Here is a 24,071-nt window from a genome sequence, read left to right as displayed (position 1 = left end):
TTTGGTCCAACTTGTCCATGCCGACCAGATATCCCATCGCAATCTAGTCCCATCTGCCAGCACCTAGCCCATATCCCTCCAAACTCTTCCCGTTCATATACCCATCCAGATGCCTTTTAAATGTTGCAATTGTACCAGCCTCCACCACTTCCTCCTGCAGCTCATTCTATACATTTACTACCCTCTGTGTGAAAAGGTTGCCCCTCAGATCTCTTTTGTTTCTTTCCCCCCTCACCTTAAACCTATGCTCTCTTGTTCTGGACCTCCCCTTCCCCCCACCGCTGGGAAAAGATTTTGCCTATTTATCCTATCCATGCCCTTCATGATTTTATAAACCTCTATAAGGTCACCCCTTAGCCTCCAACGCTCCAGAGAAAACAGCCCTAGCCTCCCTTTAGCTCAAATCCTCCAACCCTGGCAATATCCTTGTAAATGTTTCTGAGCCCTTTCAAGTTTCACAACATCTTACTGATAGGAAGGAAACCAGAATTGTGCACAATGTTCCAAATGTGGCCTAACCAATGTCCTGTACTGCGACAACACAACTTCCCAAATCCTATACTCAGAGGATTGGGAAAGTTTTCAAAACTTACAAAAGACAACCGAGAAAGAATGGAGGGAAAAACCGAACCTTTGAAGGTCAGCTTGGAGGCATCAAGGTCTTAGGACAGGGGGGTGGGGATGACCCCAGCTATGGGCCACGTGTGAGCAAACGGTTCCAGATTGATTTACAATATCTGGTCGGTACAGACGAGTTGGACCGAATGGTCTGTTTCTGTACTGTATACCTCTATGACTCTGGCTTTCCACTAATGTTTGCCATGTCAGTATATTCAATTTCTCTCTGGTGTCATTTTGCTTCCCCTTCCCAGGGATGTTAACCATTTTGTGTCTGGTTGTTCCTAAAGAAGCTGCGTGGCAGATTCACCCTGAATTGACACACATTGTATTTGCTTCCCAAAATCAGACCTGCTCACTCTCAGCAGGATCTCAGTGTTGTGAAAGATATTAACTTTCAGGTGGTGGTATCCAAAATTCAGAGAGATGTCAGTCTTGATGTTTTTGCTTTTCTGCCCCTGTAAGATCCTGAATCAGCATCTTCAGGGGAATTAGTTAGAGCAGAGTGAGAACAGAGGGGGAGAGAGAGTGGGATGGTGCTTTCAATTTTGTGGAACAACAAAAGAATATTCCACAGAAAGTAGAATTGCTTGTTCTGAATTTCTACCCTGCACTGATAGTGATGACTTTTGTAATTTCTTTTTACAGCGTATTTGAAGATCTGATGGCGGAAATTTCTCAATCAACAGATGAAGGGCTTATGCCCAAAACATTGACCCTCCTGCTCCTCGGATGCTGTCTGACATCCCTGTGCTTTTCCAGTGCCACATTTTTCGACTGACTCTCCAGCATTTGCGATCCTCACTTCGCCGTCAATGTCTGACAGTCACTCAGTCCACCAGGACTGCAACGATTTTCGACTGATTTCTGTGAGAGGGATCAAAGCTTTTTGGTTCCTGACTGAGTGAGTATGTTTTCAGCATCTCTGGGACTGGACGAGAGACCCCACTGTTGCAGCGTACTGTGCGTGGAGCGTGTAGCAGCTATACGACCTGGAAAGAGGAACTCACGACAGGAAGGGGCTGGAAATTCGATTGTGTGCGGCTGAAGCTTCATCCATGGAGAAACCCGAGGAATCCCGCCCTGTGGAGAAACCGTGGAAGTGTGGCGACTGTGGGAAAGGCTTCCGTGTCCCGTCTGCCCTGGAGACTCATCGGTGCAGTCACACCGGTGAGAGGCCATTCCCCTGCCCTGTCTGTGGGAAGGCCTTCAGACATTCCTCCCACCTGCTGGCCCACCAGCGGGACCACACGGGGGAAAGGCCCTTCAGCTGTCCCGATTGTGGGAAGGCCTTCATGTTTTTCTCTGCCCTGTTGGCCCACCAGTGGGTCCACACGGGGGAGAGGCCCTTCAGCTGCTCTGAGTGCTGGAAGGCCTTCAGCAATTACTCCAGCCTCCAGACCCACCAGCGGGTCCACACGGGGGAGAGGCTCTTCAACTGCCCTGAGTGTGGGAAGGCCTTTACTCGGGTCTCCCCCCTGCTGACCCACCAGCGGGTCCACACAGGGGAGAGGCCCTTCAGCTGCCCCGAGTGCGGGAAGGCCTTTACTCAGGTCTCCAACCTGCTGACCCACCAGCGGGTCCACACGGGGGAAAGGCCCTTCAGCTGCCCCGAGTGTGGGAAGGGCTTCAGCACATCTTCCTCCCTGCTGAGGCACCAGCGGATCCACACCAGGGAGAGGCCGTTCACCTGCTCTCAGTGCGGGAAGGGCTTCATCCGCTCCTCCCACCTGCGGAAGCACCAGCGAGTTCATGTGCCATCGCAGGGGGATTGAAGGAGTGACGGTCAAGTGCCATTATCGATTGGACTATCAATCCGGTTCCGGGGACTCCCGGGTTTGAATCCCACCATGACAGATGGCAGAGGGAGTGGGTGGTGCGGGGGAGAAAGCCCCCATCTGATTCACTCTCTCCCTTGTTAGGAAAGGGAACCGCCATTGTGGGAGAGTATTCATTCAGTCGTTCCATCTGCATCCTTCACTCGGTCCGGCGTACACATGACTCCAGACCCACAGCAGTCTGGTTGACTCTACACTGCCCTCTCCTCACTGGCAAATGAGCAGGGAGAAACTTACCAGGATACAGGGTATGGGTTGAAATTGCTGAGTGAGGCAATACTTCCTCCGGATTATGGCTGTAACAAGGATCCAATTACAACCTGGTGCTGCCCAATAGTAAAGACAGTGGGGTGTGTGTGGGCTTTGATCTTGAGCTGTTTAAAAAACAGCTACTTTGTCTATGCCTTTTTGCAGGGGGGAATCTGAAGATGTAACTAAGTTAAGTCACAATAAAGGTTACCTGAACTTACCGCCGGGCTCAGACTCTCATTGAAAGCTTTGAGCTGCAAGACGTTTTTAGTTTAAAGCTGCTCCTTCGTTTCAGGTGTGGGCTGTGTTCACTAGAAATGATGTGGAGGTGTCGGTATTAGTCTGGGTTGATAAAGTTAAAAAGAAATCACCCAATACCAGGTTGTTGTCCAACAGGTTTATTTGGAAGCACTAGCTTTCTGAGTGCTGCTCCTTCATCGGGTAGCTGTGGAGCCGCATTGTAAGACACAGAATGTATATCAAAAGATCAGTATCATGCAACTGATGGAATATATTGAACAAGCCTAGATTGCTGTCAAGTCTTTCATCTCTTAGAATGGGTGCAGGTATTGGTTCATTAATGTGTAACTGCCAGTACATCTTTTAAGTCACACTCTTGAGATGACTTAAGGTTTTATAAAAAAGATGACATCTCAGCTCAGACAATGCATTAAAAGGTGTGAGAATTGAGTCTGAAAATGTGTTGCTGGAAAAGCACAGCAGGTCAGGCAGCATCCAAGGAGCAGGAGAATCGACGTTTCGGGCATGAGCCCTTCTTCAGGAAAGGGCTGAAGAAGTGCTCATGCCCGAAACGTCGATTCTCCTGCTCTTTGGTTGCTGCCTGACCTGCTGCGCTTTTCCAGCAACACCTTTTCAGCTCTGATCTCCAGCATCTGCAGTCCTCACTTTCTTCCTGAGAATTGAGTCTGACAGTATTCCAATCGTGAGTCAGACTGGTTCTATTTCCAAATTCATAAAATATTACATGGATTGACTGCCTGGAAATTGTGTGCTTTTTTTAGCAAAATGGAATACATCTGCAAATATAATTCTGCCAATACAAATTCACCCCATAGAATTGTGTGTGGGTGCATGTGAGTTTGTGTGTGAGAGTGTGTACATGCTTGGTAAAGTGTGAGTGTGATGGAGTATAAACCTGAGAGAATTGGGGGGTATACGTGTGTGTGTGTGTGTCTGAGGAGGAGCATGTGTGAGAGAGGTATTAATGCAAGCAAGGGGTTGCATTTTGCTAAAACAAGGAAGGGCAGGACTTGTACTGATAATAGTAGGGCCCTGGGTCATGTTATAGAACAGACAGACATGGGGGAGTGGTGTTCAGGTACATAGTTCGTTAGAAGTTGCATCACTGGTAGACAGGGCAGTTAAGAAGGAATTTAGCAGCATGGCATTCATTGTTCACACCATTGAGTACAGGGGTTGGGACATCATGTTGAGGTTGTATAGGATGTTGGTGAGGCCACTTTCAGAGTACTGTGTACAGTTCTGATGGCCCTGTAATCGGAAGTATTCTTATCACAGAGGGTTCGGTAAAGATTTACCAGGACGTTGCCAGGACTGGAGGGTTTGAGTTATAAGGAGAGGCTGGAACTTTATTCACTGGAGGAGAGGAAGTGAGGGGTTGACATCATTGAGATTGATAAAATGAGGAGTGGAGGTAAGCTGAATAGCAAAGGGCTCTTGCTTAGCATCGGGGAGCACAAAACTTGGGGGCATATTACTTAAGGTGAGGAGAGAGATTTAAAAGGAACCGGAGGGGCAACATTTTGAAAGAGGGTGGCTTTGTATGTGGAATGAACTTGCTGACGATGTGGTAGTTGCCGGTATATTTACAACGTTTAAACAGCATTTGGATGGGTACATGAATACAAAGGTTTAGTGGGATATGGGCCAAATGCAGGCAAGTGGGACTGGTTTAGTTTGGAATCCTGGTCGGCCTGGACGAATTGGACCGAAGTGTCTGTTTCTGTGCTGCATACCTTTACTGAAACCAGTAGAATTTTGAAAGGGGCATGACAGGATAGATGTAGATAAAATGCTCCTTTATGGGGAGGGTCATACAATCCCAACAATGTGGAAGCAGACCATTCAGCCCATCTATTCCTCTCTGGCCCTCTGAAAAATATCCCAACCATACCCAACCCCTTACTGCGTATTCCCCATGGCCAAGCCACCCTAACCTGTCCATCCCTGGTCACTATGGGTAACTTAGCACGGCCAATTCTCCCTAACCTACACCCGAATCTATAACTTACCTTCTCAAGAATGTAATTTAAATGCAGAGCTTTTCTAAGAAAAATGTCAGTCTGACTCAACATTGGGACACAGACAGAATTCACACCTATTGTCTCTACTTATAAATAGGGCACCGTCTCTTCGAAATGTAGATTCATTTAGATATAACTGCGTCACTTTCAAAGGGATATCTTCGTAAGTAATGTGCCCATATCCCTTTGAAATGTAATCTCGTCCATTTAAACCTCCTTTATTTGCAGAAATACCCGTTAAAATGTCCACGTCCCTTTTAAAATGCAGATTTCCCCCTTTAGATATGAAGCCGTTCCGTTAGATGTCGGAATATCTGTTTAAATTGAGCCGTGAGCTTTCCCAATGTAGACAGGGCTCCTGGAAACGTGGCAGTGTCCCCCCTGCAGCTGCAGAGCGAGACAGGAGAGTTTGTTTTTGTGAATGAGCAGTTGTAGCGCGAGGTGGCTGTTGCTGGGTGACGGTGAGGCTCCCCCGGCCCCGCCCATCCCCCGTGCAGACGTCACGCGGGGGCGAAGGCGGTTGGGAGGAGAAGTCGCTCGAGCGGGGAAGCGGCGGCCGTTAGGAAAATGGCGCCGTGCGGCCCGGGGCAGACACCCGTCACTGGGCACCGCCGCCTTCCTGGCGCAGCTGCTGTGTCACGGCCACACCGGCCGGCTGTACAGCATTCTGGAGGCGGATGGGGTTAAGGGCCTGCTTGGGAACTCGTCGGCCGCCTGGGTGGTGGAGTTCTACTGGTCGTGGGGCGGCCCCTGTGTCAACTATGGGGCCACCTGGAAGGTACTGGGCCCGGGAGGTGAAAGGTGAGGCAGGTTGGGGGGGACGGAGGGGAAGGAATGTGGGGCCTGTCCTGTCATAGTGACATTTTACACTCACTTTCCATCTGCTTTTACTGGCGCTTGTGCTGTTTACCCCTCACTGTTTGGTTTCATCCTTGTGCTGTTTACCCCCTCACTGTTTGGTTTCATCCTTGTGCTGTTTACCCCCTCACTGTTTGGTTTCATCCTTGTGCTGTTTACCCCCTCACTGTGTGTTTAATCCTTGTGCTGTTTACCCTCAACCACACTGCTGTGGGTCTGGAGAACTCAGTGTTGAGTCCTCCGGGCTGTTGACTGCTCAGACAGAAGATGAGGTTTTGTTCCTCCAATTTGTGGTTTGGTTTGTTGTGGTAATGGAGGAAGCCAAAGATAGTCATGTCAGAAGGGGAGTGGGAAGGGGCATTAAAATGGGAAGTCTGCTCAGCCTCTGCGGACCCAGCTGGGATGCTCAGCAAACCGTTCCCCAAGTTTATGCTCGCTTTCCCCGATGTAGAGAAGACCACAATTGGCAAAGCACAGCAGGTCAAGCAGCATCCGAGCAGTAGGACAGTCGAAGTTTTGGGCACGAGCCCTTCATCAGGAATGATGCGTGGATGTTCAGAGGGGCATCAGTGTCCTTCTGTGCCAGTTGTCAGACAGGTGCAGCAGGCAATGAGCAAGGCAAGTGGTGTATTAGCAAGAGGAATTAAGTTCAGAAGTGGGGATTTCTTCCTTCAGTTAGGGGGTCATTGAATATATTCAAGGCTGAGTTCATCTGATTTTTATGTGAATGTTTATGGGGAAGGCAAGAAAATGGTTTTAAGACTAGTATAGGACCGAGTTACAGAGCCATGCAGCACAGAAACAGACCCTTCAGTCCAACTAGTCCATGCTGACTATGTACTCAAACTAAACCAGTCCCACCTGCCAGTGTTTTGGCCCATATCCCTCCAAACCTTTCATATTCATGAACTTATCCAAATGTCTTTTAAACGTCGTTACTGTACCTGCATCCATCACTTCCTCTAGACATTTAGTCCACATGTGCACCACTTTGTATAAAAAAAATTGTGCCCTTCAAGTCTTTTTAAAATCTTTCTCCTGTCACCATCAAAATTTGCTCCCTAATCTTGAAACCCCAACCCTAGGGGAAGGACACCCGTCGTTCACCTCATCTCTCCCCTCATGATTTTATAAACCTTGATAAGGTCACATCTCCACCTCCGATGCGCCAGTGAAAAAGTTCCAGCCCATCCACCTAGACGCAGGTAGATCCATATCCAGTCATGATCGGTTCAATGCTGGTCCCAATTCTCTCGGTGTCCAGGACAGCAAGAGACCACAAGACATAGGAGCAGAAATTAGGCCACCAGGTCTGCTCATTCCATTCAATCGTGGCTGATAAGTTTCTCAGTTACATTCTTCTGCTATAAGCAAAGTGAAAATGGAGGGAGTGAGTGTGGGATGGAGATTTTTAGCTTCCAGGGAATAAGAGAGGAAAGAGTTCACTATAAATTGGAATTTATGGGATCGGCTGATGAACCGAGGAGTGTCAGTTGGAGTTTAATTTAGAGAAATCAGAGATTTGCATTTTGGTCAAGCGATCCAGGCAGGACTGACACAGTTAAGGGGAGTGTTGCAGAATAAAGAGACCTTGGAGTGCTGGAGTCTCAGGTGGACAGAGTAGTGAAGGCGGCGTTTGGTTTGCTTTCCTTCATTGCTCATAGCATTGAGTATAGGAGTTGTGAGATCATGTTATACACACTTCCCACTCGAACGTGTTATCTAACTGCTTAACTGTTTTTAGTGAATATAATGCACACCTCCCGCTGCTGCCATAACGTGGTTTGTTTGGAAGCCCTAGCTTTCGGAGCGATTAGATTTATTTCAGATTTTATTACTTAGTGTGGAAACAGGCCCTTCAGCCCAAACCGACCCTTCGAAGAGCAACCCACCCAGACCCATTCCCCAACATTTACCCCTTCACCTAACACTACAGGCAAATTAGCGTGGCCACGTCACCTAACCTGCACATCTTTGGTGGACTGTGGGAGGAAACCCACGCAGACACTGGGAAAATGTGCAAACTCCACACTGACAGTTGCCCGAGGTGGGAATTGAACCCGGATCTCTGGCACTCTGAAGTGCTGCTGCTGCTTCAGGTGGTTGTGGGGAATAAGATCATGATTAGACTATTTATAGCCAACAGAGTCCAGTTCATGGAGATGTGATACATTAAACAATTTAGATTAAATCTTCCATCTTTTAGAATGGGGTTCTGTTCTTTGGTATGTTAATCCCAGAACCTGATTTCAGTCACTTTCTCAAGAACATAATTTAAATGCAGAGCTTTTCTATCCAAAATGTCAGGCTGACTCGACATTGGGACCCAGACAGAATTCACACCTATTGGTGGGTAGGCTGGGACTTTTTTCACTGGAGCACAGGAGGTTGAAAGGTGAAGGTATCGGGTGCCTCATTAACAAGTTTGCAGATGACATTCAGATTGATGGAATATCAGATAGTGAAGGGGACTGTCAGACGATACAGCAGAATGTAGATTGGAGTGTTGGGAAGAGAAATGGCAGATGGAGTTCAATCCAGACAAATGCAAGGTGATGCATTTTGGAAGATGCAATTCAAGAGCGAGCTATACAGTAAATGGAAAGGTCCTAGGGGAAATTGATGTACAGAGAGATCTGTGTGTTCAGGTCTATTGTTCTCTGAAGGTGGCAACGCATGTCAGTAGAGTGGTCAAGGCAGTATACAACACGCGTTCCATCATCGGACGGATTGAGTAAAAGAGCTGGCAGGTCATGTTAAAGTTATATAAGATTTTGGTTTGGCGCATTTGGAATACTGCGTACAATTCCGGTCGCCAGATTTCCAAAAGGATGTGGATACTTGTGGAGAGAGTGCAGAGGAGGTTCACCAGGATGTTGCCTGTTATGGAGAGCGCGAGCTATAAGGAGAGATTGAGTAGATTAGGATTATTTTCATTGGAAATAAGGAGGTTGAGGGGGGGGTCCTGATTGAGGCCTAAAAACCATGAGGGGTGTAAACAGGGGTGGATAGTAAGAATTATTTTCCCAGAGGGGAAGACTTAATTACTCAGGGTCACGAGTTCAAAGTGAGAGGGGAAAGGTTTGAGGGAGATATACATGGAAAGTTCTTTACACAGGGTGGTGGGCGCCTCGAATGCATCGCCAGTGGAGGCAGTAGGGGTGGGATCGATAGCGTCATTTAAGATGTATCTAGACAGAGACATGAATGGGCAAGGAGCAGAGGGATACAGATCCTTAGAAAATAGGCGGCAGGTTTAGATAGAGTATCTCGATCAGCATCGCCTTGGAGGGCTGAAGGGCCTGTTCCTGTGCTGTAAGGTTCGTTGTTCTCTTTATAGAGGTTTACAAAACCATGAGGGGCGTAGATAAGGTGATTGGCATGTGTCGTTTCAAGATTAGGCTGCAAATTAAGGTGAGAGGAGAAAGATTTAAAAAACACATGAGGAGCACCTTTTTTTTTAAACCGTGGTTTGTGTGGAATGAATGTCCAGAGGAAATGGTGGATGCAGGTTGAGTAACAACGTTTAAAAGACATTTGGATAAGTACATGAATAGGAAAGGTTCAGAGGAATATGGGCCAAACACAGGCAGGTGGGACTAGTTTAGTTTGTGAATATAGTCAGCATGGACGAGTTGGGCGAAAGGCTCTGTTCTGTGCTGTATGACTCTAACTGTTCTATACTGGTCTTAAAACCATTTTACTTGCCTTCCCCCATAAACATCCACTTCATGGTTGTTCCAAAATCAGATGAACTCAGCCTTGAATATATTCAATGACCCCCTAACTGCAGGAAGACATCCCTACTTCTGAAATCATTTCCTCTTGCTAATATACCTCTTGCCTTGCTGATTGCTTGCTGCATCCGTCTGACAACTGGCAGTGACTGGTGTGGAAGGATGCTGAGGCCACTTTTTACATCCACACATCATTCCTGAGGAAGGGCTAGTGCCTGAAACGTCGATTCTCCTGCTGCTCGGATGTTGTCTGACCTCCTGTGCTTTTCCAGTGCCACACTTTTCGACTCTCATCTCCAGCATCTGCAGTCCTCACTTTCTCCACATCCCAATATGTCGCCATTTGAACAATGTACCTCCTTTTGGCAGTTATTTTTTCATAACCGAGGTTATAACTTCACACTGTGGGACTGCATTTGCTGTGCATTTGCCAATTGAGACACAGACCTGGACCAACGTTTCCCGACTCTGTCCCCTCCCTGGATTCACTCGCTTTCTTTTCAGTTGCTGCAAGTCAACAATTTAACCCCAGAATGAAAAAATGAAATGGTAAAGACAGTGCCGTACTCACAGATGGCGGATAGAGGAAGGAAGTTGCAGTCTGAGGTGAAGCTCGATCTTCATTTGGAGAGAAGCGGCAGCTTCAGAACCTGATGGTCCATCTTCCGCATTCAGACAACTGGGGAGTTCTGATTGGCAGGAGGACCAGGCTCCTTGTCTGGCTTCTCATTGGTCCATTTGAAGAAGGGTTTGCACTGTTTCTGTAGACAGAGCATGCGCGGCTTTTGCTGAACCAGCATAGAGTCAGAAGTGTACAGCATGGAAACAGACCCTTCAGTCCAACCCGTCCATGCCGACCAGATATCCCAACCCAATCTAGTCCCGCCCCTCAACACCTGGCCCACATCCCTCCAAACCTTTCCTATTCATATACCCATTCAAATGCCTCTTAATTGTTGCATTCGTACCAGCCTCCACCACTTCCTCTGGCAGCTCATTGCATACACGTACCACCCTCTGTGTGAAAACATTGCCCCGTAGGTCTCTTTTATATCTTTCCCCTCTCACCCTAAACCTATGCCCTCTAGTTCTGGACTCCCCAACCCAAGGGAAAAAACTTTGTCTATTTGTCTTGTCCATGCCCCTCATAATTTTGTAAACCTTTATAAGGTCACCCCTCAGCCTCTGACACTCCAGGGAAAACAGCCCCAGCCTGTTCAAGCCTCTCCCTCTAACTGTACCTCTTATGCTCGCATCCAAATCATTTATGTAAATGACAAAAATAGAGGACCGAGCACCGATCCTTGTGGCACTCCACTGGTCGCAGACCTCCAGTCTGAAAAACAACCCTCCACCACCACCCTCTGTCTTCTACCTTTGAGCCAGTTCTGTATCCAAATGGCTAGTTCTCTCTGTATTCCTTGAGATCTCACCTTGCTAATCAGTTTCCCATGGGGAACCTTGTCAAACGCTTTACTGAAGTCCATATAGATCACATTACTGCTCTGCCTTCCTCAATCCTCTTTGTTACTTCCTCAAAAAACTCAATCAAGTTTGTGAGACATGATTTCCCACACAAAAAGCCATGTTGACTATCCCTAATCAGTCCTTGCCTTTTCAAATACATGTACATCCTGTCCCTCAGGATTCCCTCCAACAATGTGCCCACCACTAATGTCAGGCTCACTGGTCTAAAGTTCCCTGGCTTGTCCTTACCACAGTGGCACCACATTAGCCAACCTCCAGTCTTCTGGCACCTCACCTGACATGCACAGTATGCTCTATGGAGATGCTGTTCCTGATGGATTTAAAGTGTCCAAATGCCACAATTTCAACCCCCCCCCCCCCCCCCCCAGTCACTTAACATAACCGTGCAGGGTCCTCGCTATTTTTGATGCTCATGTTACCTAGAACCCTCATGATTATATCAATCTCAATGAGGTCACCCCTCAACCTCCTGTGCTCCAGTGAAGAGAGTCTCAGCCTCTCCTTATAACTCAAACCCTCCAGTCCTGGCAACATCCTGGTAAATCTTTACTGAACCTTCTGTAATAGTATTCTTCCTATTACAGGGCCACCAGAAGCATTCTCAGTACTCTACAAGTGGCTTCACCAACATCCTGTATAACTTCTAAATGATGTCCCAACTCCTTTATTCACTGGTGTGAACAAATAAGGTAAGTGGGCTGAATGCCTTGTGAAGCACCCTTCCAACCAGTGATGCAACTTTCAATGAAGTATGTACCTGAACCCCTCCCTCTTTCCCCCCCCCCCCCCCCCCCCCTATCCCTCTGTACAAGTCCTGCCCTTATTTTAGGAAAATGCAACCCCTCACTTTTATCTATACCTCTCTCATACGTACGCTCTCTCTCAGATGTACACACCCTCTCACAGGCTTCTCCTCCATCACACTCCATTTACAAAGCATGTGCACACACACACGCGCGCACACACATATAACGATGGGGTGCATTTGCAGAATAATATTTACAGATATATTCAATTTTGCACAAAAAGCGCACAACATGCAGGTAGTCAGTCCATATAATATTTTATAAATTCCTAGTTTGGAAATAGAACCAGTCTGATTTAAGATTGGGATACTGACTCACCTTTCATGCATTGTCTGGGCTGAGCTGTCACCTGTTTTTAAAAAAAACCTTAAGTGATCTTGAGAATACGACTTAATAATAGTTCTGCGATGTACACATTAATGAAATAAAACCTGCAACCCATTCTAAAAGATGAAAGACTTAACAGCAATCTACATTTGTCAATATATCATATCAGTTGCATGACACTGATCTTTTGCTCTTAACTCTGTCTTATGATCCTGCTCCACAGCTACCCGATGAAGGAGCAGCACTCCGAAAGCTAGTGCTTCCAAATAAACCTGTTGGACTATAACCCGGTGTTGTGATTTTTAAACCTTGTCCCACCTAGTCTAACAGCAGTATTTCCACCTCCTTTCTAATGAACACAACCCATACTTCCCAGTGCTGCCAGTAAACTGCCGATGAAACGATGCAGTGCCTGCACTCCCGAAAAATTTAAACTTCTAACGAAACCAGCTACTCAGTCACTGCTCCATCTGATACACAACATTGGAAACTTAGTACAGGAGGCTGCAAGAAATGAGCAGCTTTAAAACAAAAACCACTTGGAGCTCTAAGCTTTCAATGAGAGTCTGAGTCCGGCAGAACGTTCAGGTAACCTTTATTGTGTCCCAACATTGTTACAGCTTCAGATGCCCCCAGCAAAGATCACTTTTATCTAAGTCACAATGTTTAAACCCAAATGGAGCAATTAAGTGCAAAGTTACTTTCAACCATTTAATAAAACACTGCAAATTTTATTTCATATGAAAATACATTCATTTTATAATTTGGATAAGATCTTTACAAAGGAAATATACTAAACAAAATAGCTTTCCTGGGTATCAATATTGACGACAGTTATGCAGCTATTATTTGGCAATTGACCAACTAATTGAAATAATTTCAGAATAAATGAGCTGCTTCATTATTATACATTGTTGTATATCTTGGCTCTCACCCAAGTATTCTCTGAAGAAAAAAATGCATCTGGATGGGGACATGAATAGGAAGAATTCAGAGGGATATGGGCCAAATGCTGGCAAATGGGTCACTAGATTAATTTAGCATATCTGGTTGGCCTGGACTGAAGGGTTTGTTTCTGTGTGCTCATTACAGACGTCCCTCTGCTGGGATCCCCATACCAGCTGTTATTTTCATGAAATAATCTGACAATTGTTGACTTCCATCAACCTATTCCATCCAGAGAAATTTCCTCTCCCTGCAAAGTGTGGTTCACGTTGGCAAGTTCAATCCTCCTCCAGTCCTCAGGAACACAATGTATAATGCGCAACGTTCTCAATACCTGTTTAACGTTCAGTGGGGAAACTATTTTCAGTCCAACAGGTAAACAGAATTCCTCCGAAATGTTTTTGGCAAATGCACTGCTCCCACGAGAGCTCATGGGCCCACAGTTCAAAGCTTTCAACAGCTTTTTTTCCTCATTTCCCCGCCTTCCCAGGATGCAGAATTTCTCCCACCAGAAATTGTTTGCCCTGAAAAAAATCCAGCAGGAACATGATTATGGAGCTATCAGTAAAAATGCTTCATTTGGCTCAACCAAGGTTGGAAATGGAAGAACATCTCTGTTCAAAGTTACTGTTCGTTTGCCCTTTCAAAATTCCTTGAATTTAAGGTGTTCCATTGTAGCATTTATTTATGATCCAATAAAAGCAGTATCCAGTCTCATCTGAGTGAGGAACCGACTCAACAAGCGAAATAACTTTTCTGTCTGCTCTTTAGATGTGACATCCTCTCCCTCTCTGTTGATGCAACAGGATTACCAGAGCTGGAAGTACCACTCGGAATATAATTGCTGATTGACAGTTTACTTGAACTGTTTAACATAAGGATTGAAAAGCTGCTAGCCCGATCTCGCACAAAGCACTAAAACAAACTGTTCACCCGTGCCTGTGCAGAGGAGAAATTTCACTTGGAATAGATCACAAAATAAGAACTCTTACCAGACCCACAACTCATGTGTTTCCCACGGACAAAGTTAAACATCACACAACACCAGGTTATAATCCAGCAGGTTTGTTTGGAAGCACTAGCTTTTGGAGCGCTGCTCCTTCATTAGGTAATTGTGGAGAATGAGATCATGATCACAATTTATATCCAAAGGAGTCTAGGGTCATGGAAATGTGACACATCAAACAATTTTAGATTAAATCCTTCATCTTTTAGAATAGGTTTCTGCTCTTTGGTTTGTTAATCCCAGAACTTCTTTTTTGTTACCTTCTCAAGAATGTCATTCAAATGCAGAGCTTTTCTAACAATAAGTGTGAATTCTGTCTGCGCCCGAATGTTGTCAGACTAACATTTTTCTTAGAGAAAAACTTGACATTTAAATTACATTTTTGAGAAGGTAATTTATAGATTAGGGTGTAGAGGTCAGGGTGGATAGGCTGTGCTAAATTACCCATAGTGACCATGGATGTGAAACTGAGGGTGGATTGGCCATGGGAAATATGGAGTAAGGGGATGGGTATGTGTGGGATGCTGTTCTGAGGGCCAGTGTGGAATAGATGGGCTGAATGGCCTGTTTCCACATTGTTGGGATTCTATGACTCCCACCACAAAGGAGCGTTTTATCTGCATCTATCCTGTCAAGCCCCTTTCAGAATTCTACTGGTTTCAATAAGATCACTTCTGGTTCAGAGAGGTAGACAGCACAGAAATAGACCGTTTGGTCCAACTCATCCATGGCGACCAGGGTTCCCAAACTAAACTAGCCTCACTTGCCTGCGTTTGGCCCAAATCCCTCTAAACCTTTCTATTCATGTACCCATCCAAATGTCGTTTAGACTTTGTAAACGTACCTGCATTGACCACATCCTCAACAAGTTCATTCCACGTGTAAACCGCCCTCTGTCAAAACGTTGCCCCTCGGGTTCCTTTTAAATCTCTCTCCTCTCACTTTAAAGAAATATCCCCCCTAGTCTTGAGCTCCCCAACGCTAAGGAAGAGCCTTTGCTATTCACCTTACCTCCACTCCTCATGATTTTATCAATCTCAATAATGTCACCCCCCCAACCTCCTGTGCTCCAGTGAAAAAAGTCCCAGCCTCTCATTATAACTCAAACCCTCCAGTCCTGGCAACATCCTGGTAAATCTTTACCGAACCCCCTCTAATAGTATTCTTCCTATTACAGGGACACGAGAACCATACTCAGTACTCTGAAAGTGGCCTCACCAACATCCTGTACAACCTCAACATGATGTCCCAACTCCTTTACTCAGTGTGGTGAACAATGAAGGCAAGTGTGCTAAACGCCTTCTTAACCACCCTGTTTGGCAGTGAAGCAACTTTGAAAGAACTGTGTAACTGAACCCCACCATGTCTCTCTCTTACAGCATGACACAGGGCCCTACCATTAACTGTACAAGTCCTGACTGTCCTTGCTTTAGCAAAACGCAAGCCCTTGCTTTTATTCATACCTCACTCATACATACGTGCTCTCTCAGACACGCACACATACACTCCCAACACACTCACAGGCATATACTCCATCACACTCTTATGTGCACTCATGCATAAACTCACACATCACTTTTTGGGCAAATTTGTATTGGCAGAATTATGTTTGCAGATACATTCAATTTTGCTCAAAAAGTGCACAGTCTGCAGGCAGTCAATCCATGTAATATTTTATACATTCCTACTTTGGAAATAGAACCAGTCTGATTCAAAATTGGGACATTGACAGACTCGAACCTCACACCTTTATCGGGGCTGTCTGGGCTGAGTTGTCACTTTTTTAAAAAAAACTTAAGTCATCTTGAGAATGTGAATCAAAAGATGTTCTGGGATTTACATATTAATGAACTGAAACCTGCAACGCATTCTAAAAGGTGAAAGACTTAACAGCAATCTTGGTTTGTTCAATATATCCTATCAGTTGCATGACACTGTGATCTTTTGCTATAAAATCTGTGTCTTATGATCCTGCTCTACAGCTACCCGATGAAGCAGCAGTGCTCCAAAAACTCACATTTCCAAATAAACCTGTTGGACTATAACCTGGTGTTGTGTGATTTTTAACTTCATCCAGGCGAGTCCACTACCGGCTCCTCCACATCATTTCTAGTGAGCACAGCCCACACCTCCCAATGCTGCCAGTAAACTTTACAACGCCGATGAAATGACACACTATGCACTCCTGAAAAATTCACAATTTCTAACGAAACTGGCTGCTCATTCACTGATCCATCTGATACGTCACATTGGAAGCTTAGTGCAGGAAGCTGAAAGAAATGAGCAACTTTAAAACAAAAACCTTGGAGCTCAAAGCTTTCAATGAGAGTCTGAGCCGGGGGTAAATTCAGGTAACTTTTATTGACATCCAACTTTGTTACAGCTTCAAACCCCCTCAGCAAAAAGGCAGAGAAAAAGTAGCTGCTTTTTAAACAGTTCAAGGTCGAAACGCACACGCTACCCCACCACCCCCCTACCTCACTTCTTTACTGTTGGTCACCACCAAGTTGTCCCTTTGTAATTGGATCCTTGGTACAGCCTTAACTTGGAGGAAGTGTTGTCTCACTCGGCAATTTCAACCCATACCCTGTATCGCACCATCTGCTGCAGTGGGATTCAAACCCGGGAGCCCCTGGAACTGGGTTGGTAGTCCAGTCGATACTGGCACTCAGCAGGGTGCCTCAGCAGGGTGGAGGAATCGCTGAAGGCCTTCCTGCACACTCGGGGCAGCTGAAGGGCGTCTCCCCAGTGTGGATCCGCTGGTGGGTTGGCAGGGTGGAGGAAGTGCTGAAGCCCTTCCCGCAGACGGGACAGGGGAACGGGCTCTCCCTGGTGTGGCTGCGACGATGAGTCTCCAGGACAGACGGGACACAGAATCTTTTCTTGCAGTCGCCACACTTCCATCGTTTCTCCACAGGGCTGGATTCCTCGGGTTTCTCCATGGCCGAAGCTTCAGTTACACACAAATGCGTGTGGAGCCCCTCCCCACCGTGAATTCCTCTTCCCAGGCCGTATAACTGTTTCAGGCTCAACACTCATTGCGCTGCAACAGTAGGGTCTCTCATTCAGTCCCACTGATGCTGAAAACGTACTCAAACAGGAAACAAAACGCTTTGCTCCTTCTCACAGAATCATAGTTGAAAATCATTGCGGTCCCGATGGATTGAGTGACTGTCAGACATTGACGTCAAAGTGAGGACTGCAGACGCTGGAGAGTCAGTGTCGAAAAGTGTGCCGCTGGAAAAGCACAACAGGTCAGGCAGCATCTGAGGAGCAGGAGAGTCAATGTTTCGGGCATCAGCCCTTCATCTGTTGATTTTGAAGCTTCAGTCTTCAGATCTTCAAATACACTGTTAAAAACAGATTACAAAAGTCATCACTATCAGTGCAGGGTAGAAATTCAGAACAAGCAATTCTATTTTGTGGAATATTCTTTTCTTTTGTTGTTCCACAAAATTGAAAACACTCCCACACCCTCTTCCCCCTCTGTTCCCTCTCTGCTCTATCTAATTCTCCTGAAGGTGCTGATTCAGGATCTTACAGGGGCAGAAAAGCAAAAACGTCAAGACTGACATCTCTCTGAATTTTGGATACATCCACCTGAAAGTTAATATCTTTCACAACACTGGGATCCTGCTGAGAGTGAGCAGGTCTGATTTTGGGAAGCAAAAAAAAAGTGTCAATTCAGGGTGAACCTGCAACGCAGCTTCTGGAGGAAGGACCAGACACAAAATGGTTAACGACCCTGGGAAGGTGGGAGCAAAATGAGACATCAAGGCATTAACACCGACACACTTCAGTCAAACTCTTATGCTCCCAGTCAGGGCAAAACATGCTCTGAAAGTCCAGCCTTCACAACCACACTTCTGCTTCCACTGAAGACAATTAGAGTCACACAGCACGGAAACTGACCCTTTGGCCCAACCTGCCCAGATATCCTAAATTAATCTAGTTACGTTTGCCATCACTTGGCCCCTATATGGGCCGGGTGCTGGCAGCTGGGACTAAATTGGGTTGGCTATCTTGTCAGCAAGGACGGGTTGGACCGAAGGGTCTGTTTCTGTGCTGTACATCTCTATGACTCCAGTCGCATTTGCCATCACTTGGCCCTGACCCAACTGAACCCTTCATATTCAGATGCCCATCCAGGGGCCTTTTAACTTGTCATCGTATCAGCACCCACCACTTCCTCTGGCAGCTCACGCCATTGCTCAAGCGACTCCATGTTGAAAGCGTCTGATCTGGTGCACCAAATGACACCAGGATAATCTCAGATCATTCCAGATCGCATCGATACTCAGTCAGTGGCTTTCCCGATCAGGATGTTGTACGTGATCAAACAGGTCCATGGGTAGGCGATCCCCCACCTCTTAGTTCAAGTATCTCTATGAGAACTCCCTTGCTGGAGGGTCCCTTGGAGACACTTCAACTGGACTTCATTGAGTTGGAGAAATGAGTTGAGTTGCTATAAATGTGTTTTGCTTATTGTTGATGTCTTTTGTAAGTGGATTGAAGCCTTCCCTCCTCTTCATGCTACTGCTGAGACTGTGGTGAAGATTTTGTTTAAGGAAATAATTCCCTGCTTCAGTATACCTGCGTGCATTAGCTCGGTCAATGGACCAACTTTGTAGGTAATATTAACGGAGAACTCTGTTCCCAGCTTTGTATTTGTCAGCAACTGCATGGAGCTTATCCTCAGGCGGCCGGCCTTGTTGAATGTTTTAACCAGACTCAAGACTAAACTTGCCAAATTAATGGCCGAGTCTGGCCTCTCCTGGTTATGCTAATCCCTGTGGCCTTATTCCAGATGCGATCCATATCTGCGGGCAAGACATGACTGTCTCCAGCTGACAGTCTCTCTGGTCACCGCCTCCGTACCCTTGGAACGATTCGGCACCCTTCTCAGTCCACGTCCACCACATGACCGAAGCAATGATTGGTTATGTTCTTGCTCTAACTAATGTTATGCGTGCCTTTCACTCCCAGGAGCATGCGGCCTACAGCGATGTTCCCTCCCTTTCAGCCTTGTCACGGGCAGAACCTGGTTCGTTGGTGCTCGTCAAGAACTGGACTGGCAAAGGTCTCCAACCTCGTTGGGATGGCCCCTTCCAGGTTTTACTTCCCACCCCTACGGCGGTCCCAGTCGCTGGGAGCTCAGCTTGGGTCCAACTGCACCGTTGTAAATTGATTGACCGCACCAATCAAAAGGGGGGAAGAGGAGGAGAGAATCCTGGATCTCAACAAAAGGAATGGACCCTGTCCAGTTGGGTTTTGAATTTTGCTGTTGTTCTAATGTTAATCTTATTACAGATACTTGAACTAAGAGGAGGGACATTTGCGGATCGCTTATCTCCTCACCTTTCTGATCACGTACAATATCCTGATGGGGAAAGCCACTAACTATGGATGCGACCAGGAATGATCAGAGATTATCCACCACCCATGCTGAGGAGATGTCGTCCAGTGCACCGGACCAGACGCCTTTGACGTGTGGAACGTGATGAAGATTGATTATTGCAATGGACTCTTACATCAGAAAGACCAGATGGTCCATCTGGACAGTAGAAATCAGTGAGAGTTATCATGTCGTTACCATGTTTTTTTGATTTTACCTGCAGACGCAAGCCTCATGAAGATAAAAATGATCAACCCTGTTATTATGGTAAATATGCCCAGGAACACCATCCCATTTTGCAGGACGGGCCGACTCGAGAAAAGGGAAGCCTGATCGGGGAAACTCCTCAATCCACAAACAACTTATTTATACAGGCCCACAGAACGCTCTTCACCCCAGAGGCAGTAGTATGTTACTCCTCTCTATCAGGAGATGACTTACTTGCCCCGTCCCCAGTCCCCGATTCCAATCTATTCATCAGACTTCCTACTGTCGACCCCATGAAGAGAAATATCACTTTCCAATACCTCGGGTCTGTGTATACAAACAGCTGGTCTAACACTGGCTGGGGTACAGCAGGCCTTATGCGGCCTGGACCTGGAACGGAACCCTTCCCTTGTGCATTTATAGGCCTTTTCTCTTTTCAGAATCTGATACTGTCACCAAGACCATGTACAATAGAGCTAAGGGAGAGCCCAATGTGAACAGCATTCTGAAGACCATTGTCTCCCATACAGTGCGAGTGCTCGAATCCCTTGGCCCATTTTTACAGTGCTCAAGCGATTCCTCTGTGCCACCGTGGGCGGCACGGTGGCACAGCGGTTAGCACTGCTGCCTCACAGCGCCAGAGACCCGGGTTCAATTCCCGCCTCAGGCGACTGACTGTGTGGAGTTTGCACATTCTCCCCGTGTCTGCGTGGGTTTCCTCCCACGGTCCAAAGAAGTGCAGGTCAGGTGAATTGGCCATGGTAAATTGCCTGTAGTTTTCGGTAAGGGGTAGATGTGTAGGGGTATGGGTGGGTTGCGCTTCGGCAGGGCGGTGTGGACTGATAGGGGAAACTCCTCAATCCACAAACAACGTATTTATACAGGCCCACAGAACGCTATTCACCCCAGAGACAGTAGTATGTTACTCCTCTCTATCGGGAGATGACTTACTTGCCTGTCCCCAGTCTCCAATTCCAATCTATTCATCACTGTTTCCACACTGTAAGTAATCTAATCTAATCTAATCTAAAACGTCGACCCTTTACTCCTGTAGATCTGACCAGACCCCCTGCTGTAACATTTCAGTAACCTACTTTGACAAACTCTCCCTAATATACCCCAAACCAGACTATTATTTCTTAAGGTAAAGGTAAAGCTACCAATTTCCTTGTCCTGGATGGCAAAGATGTCCCTCATAAGGTCACCATCGGAGCCCTTGTTCCCACAACAGTACCTTGTCCTGGCCAGTGGACAAGTCGATGGAACGTCCATCTGAGGAGGATGCAGCGGTCGGTGTCAGCCAACCTTGCTCCAACTGGAAGGATCCCAAGGGACTGGGTGACAATACAGGACACCCAATAGGCTGGGGAATCCAGAGTACCCTGAGGTTGGAAGGATCGGCAGGAGTGACAAGTCAAAAGAACCGCAATTCCCTCTTTTGTGGCCTGACCATTCGCGGAAATAAGACTAAAGAGGCTCTGGAACAGAGTAAACTGGGATTATCAGACCTGTGTCTTTACTCTATGCAGAATCGGTATGCCTTAGACTATATACTCGCCCGGGAGGGTGAGGTCTGCACCATTGTCCAAGATAAATGCACTATGGGCATTCCCGATCTCACTGGCAATATTCCTCAGATACAAGAAGAGATCCAGGCATTCCTTGACAGAATGACTGAAGGGACCAGTTGGGGAAACTGCAGATTGGGCTCATGTACAATTGGCTTATCAATTTAGCTATGTTTGTTTGTCGGTATTGGTATTGTTGGGTATTTAATTGCTAGGCTTATGAGGTCCCTTAGTGATATAGATTTGCCCCAGAAGATGCTCCTTTTGCGATCCGATGGCTCACCCACACATGTCGATGACGATGATAAATATGACCAGATGAGCTGCGAGGATGGTGGTGTTGCTCTACAGGATGTTGATGGCTGGACCACCTTGAAGGGCATTCGTTTGGATTAGCCTTCTCTTTCAGTGATCGCGGTGCAATCAAAGGGAGGAATGAGGGTGTGGGCATCTGGGTGAGAAAGTATATAGTCTTAAAACTTGCCTTTCAACATTCAGACTAAAATGTAATGCTGAATTGTTGAATACATTTACTGCACTAGAAAATAAACAGGCAGGAAAGCTCAGAAAGAGGAGAGAACTTAAAGATAGGGACACCTGGGCTCACCAAGTGATAACAGGATGCTGTGAGGCAATTAAGAACGTTTGCCTCAGCATCGGTGAATCTGTGTGAACAGGACACCAAGTGATAACATTCACAGCCGTTCCCTTGTGAGACCATTTTAGTGCTGAGGCTATTGAATCCCGTAGAAAATTAACTCTTAGTGCTGATCTGCTATGGATTGAAAAGAATTGCATTTTGGGACTTTATGATGATATTGAGTAACCATTACTGGTTATTAAATACAAACTCTGTAAAAGGAAATATTGATAAAGCTTTACCTTACTTGCTGCAGCCGAAGCTCCAGCGGAGGAAACAGGCCGCGGGCACACTTCCGGCTTCGGGGGTGGCCACGCCCCCTGGCCCTGGTCCCGCCCCCTCCTCCGACAAGGCGACGCGTAAGCCCCGCCCCTTCAGAACGCGGATCGTAAACCCCGCCCACCCAGGTGTATTTGGAAGCACTGGCTTCTGCAGCGCTGCTTCTTCTGCCGGTAGCTGTGCTGCAGGATCATAAGACACAGAATTAATACCAAAACATCACAGTGTCATGCAACCGATGCAATATTTGGAACAAACCTGGACTGCTGCTTTGCTTTTAGAATGGGTTGCAGGTTTCAGTTCCTCAATATATAAATTCCAGAACTTTAGATCAGATTCCCTCCAGTGTGGCAACAGGCCCTTCGGGCCAACAAGTCCACGCCGACCCGCCGAAGAGCAAAACACCCAGCCCCATTCCCCGTCACCAAACACTACGGAGCAATTTAGCTTGGCCAATTCACCCTAACCCGCACGTCTTTGGACTGTGGGAGGATACCCACGCAGACGTGGGGGGGGGGGGGGGGGGAATTGAACCTGGGGCTCTGGTGCTGTGAGGCAGCAGTGCTAACCACAAAAAAATGAGGAATAGGGATGCAAGGCAGGATTTCAGGGAGCTAGGGTGGAAGCTGAGGGCTAGAACAAACAGAGTGATTATCTCTGGTTTGTTGCCTCCTTTCCCAGGTATCTGACCCTTGTCTTTCGTGTCCTCCCGTACCCTTCCTGTTAGACCTTGACCCCAGTCTCCTTTTTGTTATTTCTTCTACTGCCTCCACCATCATTTTGGCTTTCTGTTTCTGCTTCTCGTCTTCCCTTTTCACATACACTTTCTGTGCCTCACGTAACAGCTCTTCCATCTGTCTTTCACTCCATCCATCTAATTTCTGTAATTTCTTTTGTATGTCCGGCCATGATTTCGTTACAAACTGGACCTTTAAGAGTCCCTGTGCTATCTGATTATCGGGATCCATTCCCAAACACTTCCTTGTGGCCTCCTTGAGCCTTTTAAGAAATGCAGAAGGGGTTCCATCCTTCTCTTGTCGTACTTCAAAGGCCTTAACAAAGTTTTATGATCTTGGTGCCACCTCTTTAATTCCTAATATTCCCATTTCTCATAGATCCCGCATTGACTCCCTGTCTTCTCTGTCATTATTTTCCAACTGAGGGTCAACATTTGGGAATTTCTGTTCTGCTGGGGCCCCTTCTTCCCCAACTGCGTGCCTCTTTTCCCATTCCTATAAAGCTGCTCTCCTAATCATACCTCGTTCTTTCCCTGAAAATAACGTTCCTAAAATTGCCATCAGTTCTCCCCAGGTATATAAATTAGGCCCTAGGAATTGCTCTAATTGTTCGGCTCGTCCAACCGGATCCTCTATTAAACTTTTCATTTCCTTTGTAAAGACCCTAACTTCACTGCTCGTTAAGGGAGCGTTTACATATCCGATTGTACCTTCCCCAATCGGAACCTCTCGTAAGGGACATAATTTTACATTTTCCAATATCTCTGCCCCTCCTTTACGTGTGGTGGCTCGAGTGACTCTGGGCCCCCCCCCGCAGGTTCTGCATCTTTTAGTTCAGAGTCCGTTCCCATTTCTGTGTCTGGACACGGTTCTACTTCAGGAGCTGTAGGCTCGTTCCGGGGAGTAGTATATAGGGGCGGCAAACATGTTAAGGGATCCCATTGTGGCTTCCCTTGTTCATTCTTTTTCTGTTCTTTCCCTGATTCCTCCCTATTCATGGGACATAATTTTACTCCCGCGCTCCCTATCCAACAAACCGCATAATTGGACACTTTTTGACTGTACGCTTCTTTCCGATTGACATATAT

At 46.6% G+C, this 24,071-nt stretch overlaps 2 long non-coding RNA genes across 2 annotated transcripts in view; both read right to left on the bottom strand.

Moving 5' to 3' along the window:
• LOC148144460 (uncharacterized) overlaps positions 1–24,071 on the bottom strand; it is a 587,526-nt gene that overhangs the window by 7,130 nt on the left and 556,325 nt on the right. The window lies entirely within an intron of this gene.
• LOC148144474 (uncharacterized) lies at positions 16,854–22,293 on the bottom strand. The gene is made up of 3 exons (XR_015751455.1): positions 22,210–22,293; positions 21,611–21,778; positions 16,854–17,507 (listed from the first exon to the last, which is right to left on the bottom strand). It is a non-coding gene; the product is annotated as an uncharacterized LOC148144474 (long non-coding RNA).

This window comes from Chiloscyllium plagiosum, unplaced genomic scaffold, assembly GCF_037043375.1.
Source record: "Chiloscyllium plagiosum isolate Xiang-an unplaced genomic scaffold, Cpla_swu_hap1 HiC_scaffold_27, whole genome shotgun sequence".
In the NCBI taxonomy this organism is placed as follows: Eukaryota; Metazoa; Chordata; class Chondrichthyes; order Orectolobiformes; family Hemiscylliidae; genus Chiloscyllium; species Chiloscyllium plagiosum.
Note: the sequence above shows the minus strand (reverse complement) of the source record. Positions and strands in the feature narration are given on the sequence as shown.